Here is a 6,387-nt window from a genome sequence, read left to right on the forward strand (position 1 = left end):
TTCACACTGGTAGACTCAAAAAGCATAAAAACTATGAACCACGAAGCTCCGGGAGGGTTCTAACGTCAAACTTAGCATGATACATCATCAAAATCGATAAATATGAAGCTTAGGTGTTGATTCGAACTTCAAATGTGGTATGACAACATACAAACTATGAACCAAGAAGCTCTGGGAGGGTTCGGACTTCAAACTTAGCAGGATACATCGTCGAAATCGATACATGTGAAGCTCAGTGCTGATTCGAACTTTAAATGTGGTATAACGACATACAAACTATGAACGAAGAAGCTCCGAGCGGGCTCAGACTTCAAACTTAGAAGGATACATCATTGAAATCGATAACTATGAAGCTCAGTGTCGATTCGAACTTCAAATGTGCTATAATGGCATACAAACAATGAACCAATAAGCTCCTGAAGGGGTCATACTTCGAACTTAACAGGATACATAATCAAAATCGATAAATTTTAATCTTAGTGTCGGTTCGAACTTCAAATGTGGTATAACGGCATACAAATTATAAAACAAGAAGATCAGTATCGATTCTATCGGAATATTCTTTGAAACCTTAAACAAACCATTTTCAGGCAACTTCAGGAAAGAAAGTGGCTTCGATCTCGAAACCTGGATGGAAGTTGACTACTATAACACGAAAACTTCGTTAGAACGATGAATCTAACCATGCATAGGTAAGATTTCATGAAATATTCTCTGAAACCTCGAACAAACCCTTTTCTGTGGACTTCGAGAAAGTGTCTCCGAGCTCGAAACCTGGCCGGGAGTTGATTACTATAACTCGGAAACTTCGTTAGAACGATGGATCTAACCATTCATAAGTAAGATATCATGGAATATTCTCCAAAACCTCAAACAAACCCTGGAAAAGAATCCATGGGGAAATAAGGGGAAGAATACTCAATTGGAAGACGTGCAGGCTACACCTGGAAAAGGTGGAAAGATGAAGCGCATCAGAAAAATATCAAAGGAAGTCGACTGTTCAGTTGAGGAAGAGGAAGGTAGGGAAACCACTTACTGGAGCAGGTACAATATATGACATCGACTACTTAGATATTGGCGTTATAATGATGTCCAACATTGTATTGACTTCATGCACGTTGAAAAGAATGTGGGCCAAAGTCTTGTTGGAACGTTGCTGCACAATGGGAATACAAAAGATGGATTAAAGGCCATATTGGATTTGGTGCGTTTGGGGTTAAAACTGGAGTTGCAACCTAAGTCAGATATCAAAGAAACAATATGTTAATCCTTTGTCATGTTTTTTTAAAAATGTGTCCGTGTCTAACATGTAAATTTAAAAAAAAAAACATGTACTATGGACACATAAATAAAAAGTGGCTAAATAAATATATTTTCGTCACGGGTCGATAATTGTGTCTATTGCCATCCTACACATTTGACACATATATAATTCTTAAATGTGGTCATATTCTCATATACGGCTACATGTGATGGGATTAGACTGAAAACTATGGCCAGATAATTCCCTATGGATACAGTTGATGGGTTTATGATTAAAATGCATGACGAAATGGTGCACTATGGCTACAAGGTAACACAAAACGTGGCTATAGTTATGTTGATGACCAGTAGCCACGCAAATAACCCAAAACGTGGCTAGACTGTAAACCAAAAAACGTGGCCTATGTGAAGGTTTGTACTAGTGTTGTCCTTGAATTATTCATGCTTAGGCATGTCTTGCTGGACAACCAGATTCTAATTAACAAGTTGAGTAAACAACACTGGATGTTGATTGACGTCCTTCACAGAACCCGAAGCTACTGTCAGATAAGGATGTAAATTACCGTGTTTGTTTTTTAATAATTTGGCTCTTTAATGATCGCTAACAAATTCATTATGATAACTCATTGAATCACCAACACTCCTACAGAGGGTTTTAGGTGGCATTTGTTGGAAATCTAAGGCAATGGATTCTAGAAAAGCGAGTAGAATTTGATCGTGGCATGAAGATGTTCACTGTCCTTAAAAATTGATTTCTCCCCTAAGGTGCAAATGGTTTGATGACTTATATTCTCCAGGATTCAACTATCTCAATCCGGTAAGAGTGCACTCTCTTAAACCGAATTCTTATGAACAATAAGAAATAAGTCTACGACAAAGCACAATGTATATGTACAGTAAGTATAAACATAAGACATAAGACACTGTAGTATTGGTAAAGAAGAAAAGTACTAAGAATAAGATAGAATTATTTCATATTTAAGGCGGTCAATTCCTCTATGTATATATAAATATTTAAAAAACACGTGACCATCAAATCGCAATGCTTTGTATGCATGTGTTTCATGGAATGAAACCCTTTGATACATATCTTCATGGGAATGTGTCCGTTGACATTAGTGTCAACAAACCAACACAACTCTTCACCATTCTACCTTCCTTTTAGGATTAGTATCTACGTAACTACTTGGAGTTGGTTATTATAATTAACTGAATAGGTACAATACATTTTATACTGATTGTATCTTGAAACCAATCTACACAAAATCAAACAATCCCCCACATTTCAAAATACTGTATGAATTTACCTTTTAAACAACACAAACTAAGCGTATTAGAATTGGTGCCTTTTGGGCTATGAACCAATCTTAGGATGACAAATCATAGCTTACTAGAAGAACATGGTTTCTATGGACCACTCATTATTTTATGTAAATTAGAGGATTTAACAACCAAACTTCGTTTATAAATCATTATTGTTCCGCGGTTTGGTGCTTTTACGTCCTGCACCCTCCTGGTTTCATAAGTTTATGCAGAAATAACACTTTAATATCTTTTGGAATCAACCTCATTCCAAACTCAAATAGGTAAACTTCCATCAGATATGTACTGCAGTTATACACACCAACAAATGGTATGGAATTCATTAAGATTATACGAATAACTCATCCTTACATACTGCACACATGCATTATCATGTCACAACAGACTTCTCAAAAATTTGATGATATTGTAGAGCTATTAGTGACTTGTTTCGACTCTATGAACCAATTTGTTGAAGTTTCCAGACATATAAGGGAGGTTACCATCAGTGTCGATCTAATATTTCTAAACCACTCAGTCTTAGAACATGTATTCTCTAGTTTCTTAACCTAAACATTTCGCACGGTTACAAAGACTATTCACTAGAGATGTATATTTGTAATTTATAGGTTAAGCACTTAATTACTCTACAAATATACGTTCAATACAATTAGCACTTAGCACTTTGTAGTGAATCACTTAGTTACGCTACAGATTTTACACTTAGTTAATTAAGGACTTGTCACTTGGATTATATATTCACCATCTCCCGTTTCTTGAAACTTTCAGATAGTATGAATCTATAGCCCCCACATATCCTGACTTCCCAATTGAAAGTTTCAACTGCACTAGTACAACCAAGGGGAATGATAAAGTACTTGAACTTACTCATAATTACCATCTGCATTACTGTGATACCGATCGTTAATAGGGTATGCGTACATTTCAAACCCACATATATTTTAGCAATACCAATTTTTATCAAGTAAGATATGAACAGGTGATATGAACTATTTTACATCTGTAGAAATCACCTCCATAGATGATATGAAATACTTTGAAATATGTAGCAATCATCTCCCCTAGATGATATGGCAAACACATCTTTTTAGCAAAATCATCTGACACAAAGTCCCAACAGTGGAGTTTGAATTTGAGCATTACATCCGAAGGATGTTGTTAGTCAACACAAACTGTGCAAGTTGTACGACAACTTATTTGCCATAAAAATGACCTTAAATCGGAATGCCATACTCTATTACTTCCGTAACCAACAAAATGAAAGTGATATCAACATCCAGGTGCACATAATTTACCACAAGTAAATAATTATGCCCGTAGGCGGTAGACTAATCTTACGGATCAACACAAATGATGGAATCATTGGTCGCTTGATAAATCAGTGAAAACAAACCTAAGTTCAAATATCTGTATCTAAAGGACTTCTGTGACGAAGGCCATCTACTACATTTGGCATGCATGGTCACTTTTTGAACCGTACTTGCGGAAAATCCCACAACTACATGATGGACACTTTTTTGTGTCGAATTGTCCTCAGTGTCTCTGTTGTTAGTGCTTGATTTTGTACTTCTTATGGTGTTTTTATGTTTGTGTAGGTGTTTTTTTGGAGAAATACACTTGTGTGGAAAAAGTTGCTCAAAAAATGCTATTTGGAACCCCGAAGGAGATTTGTTATTCGAACTCTCAGTTTGGATAAGGGGCACCTCAATTACTAAGGGCACCTTATTGACTATTTGCACCCAGGGCGCCAGTCACTATTCGCACCCTACTTTGGATTGGGGGCTACCCATCTTCATCGTTCAAAATTCCAGTTTTGGCGGGAAACTGCTGCAGTTGAAGAACAAATTAGGGCATGATTTTAAGGCATGCTAGAAGTAGACTCAATGGCCGAAACTTCATGGTTCGACTTGATTGATTTTAACAGGCATGGTACGATCAATGTTTTGGGTTAGAGTTGGCTAGAAACTCAGATTACGTAATTCAGGGAGTTACGTATTTTATAAACCCGTTAATGGCTATTTTGGTTTTGGACGACTTCTAGGGAGATTACAACACTACAATTGGTTGGATTGGGCCTGTTTCAGCTTAACAGGACTGGTAAGTCCATCAGAACCGGTGAATTTGGGCTACATCATCGGAGAGAAGAAAACAGGGAGTCGTGTACAAAGGGAGACAATCACGGGATTTTATGAGCTGTAGTGAGTTTTAAACATGTACGGCAGAGTTAAGCAACCATTTGGAGTGTGTAGAAGATAAATATGGAGATTTTACAGCTGCAGAGCGTGTGAAAATGAAAATTAGAGGAAGAAAAATCCGGACCCTGCATGGAGAACAATGAAGAATATTTTGCAATCAAGACGAGATATATTGTTGTTGAGATGTATAAATTGGCTGTTGTGATGTTGTACAAAGGCTACGGAGAATTTGGGAGAGTTTAGAACACCACATTGCAAAGAAAAATCGAGTTGCAGAGCTGCCATTTCTGCTATTGCATAGCTGAAGAACATGAAGAGCAGACCAACCAAGACATTCGTTTATCAACAGTGATAACGACACAAAGCCGTGGGTCTTAGAAGCTACAGTAACATCGACAATTTCCATTTATCGTTCTCTGTAACTTTAATCATTCTCACACTTTCATCATCTTGTAAACCATTTTTGAGTATGAATCAATATTTTGAGCAAGTTTACACAATGATGAGCTAAACCCATCCTCTGGGGCGAAGGAGGAAGCTATTTCACCAATGAAAAGTGGTAATCTCTAATTTATGCAATTATTATATGATTATTTGCCTTGATAAATAAATTGATAAAATGGTTTTTGTTAATCAGTTGTCATTTCAATTGATGGAGCATGCTAGCCTAGGGTTTTGATGTCCCATACTTTCGATCTACAATTGTTATTTCTAAAAATAAACTATTGCAATATTAAGAATCAATTTGAATGCATGATTTGCATGATTATAATTAGAGAATATAAATCATTTTGATATTGGTAAATACTGGAATCCATAGCCCCAGTCTTCTTCATATTTTTCATATCATTTTTATTTAAGTTTGCTATATTTTTAGTCTTAAAAATAAATCTAGAATCTTTTACTTTCACAAGTCTCAACGAAATTTTCACTATAACAACTTTGAAACCCCATCAATTTTTGGTGCCGCCGAAGCGGACTTGTCTTTAGGCTAGAGTTTTTAGATTTTTTTTTTAGGTTTTTATTTGTTCTTCTTTACGTTTTTGGGTTTTTGTCTTTTTCTTATAGATTTTGGAATTTGGAGCGAAAGAAATTTTTGCCAAAGCTTGTGATGAATACTTAAAGATTTGGAGTAAAACCAAAGCGAAAGGAGCGAAAGAAAAGAAGAAGAAAAATTAATTAAAAAAAAAAGAGAGAGAGACATTTTATTTTGTTTTTATTCTTTAGAAGTTTTTTATTTATTTATTATTATTTTTTTTTTAGACTTTCCTTTTCTTTTGCACTATATTTTTGGACTGTGGGATTTTTTTTTAAAAAAAAAAAAAACCCTACGGAAGGGTAGTTTAAATATAAACTGTTTGCCGAGAAGGACGGCTATTACGATATCGCCTTGGCCCCTCGGGTTCGTACATGACATAGGAATCGTGTCCCGAGTCGACTTCAGAGGTTCATCCCTCGTCTGGAACGGGAGGTAAGTTTATCTAAACACGCGTGAATCCCCTGTCAGCGGGTTTACTGTATTCCTTCGTTTGCATATATGCCGAGGAATTGAAAATGGCTGCTTTAATTTCCTAGTAAAGGGCAAGGACTGTCCATACAAGATAAG

The sequence above is a fragment of the Papaver somniferum genome, unplaced genomic scaffold (assembly GCF_003573695.1).
Source record: "Papaver somniferum cultivar HN1 unplaced genomic scaffold, ASM357369v1 unplaced-scaffold_10, whole genome shotgun sequence".
NCBI classification, from domain to species: domain Eukaryota; kingdom Viridiplantae; phylum Streptophyta; class Magnoliopsida; order Ranunculales; family Papaveraceae; genus Papaver; species Papaver somniferum.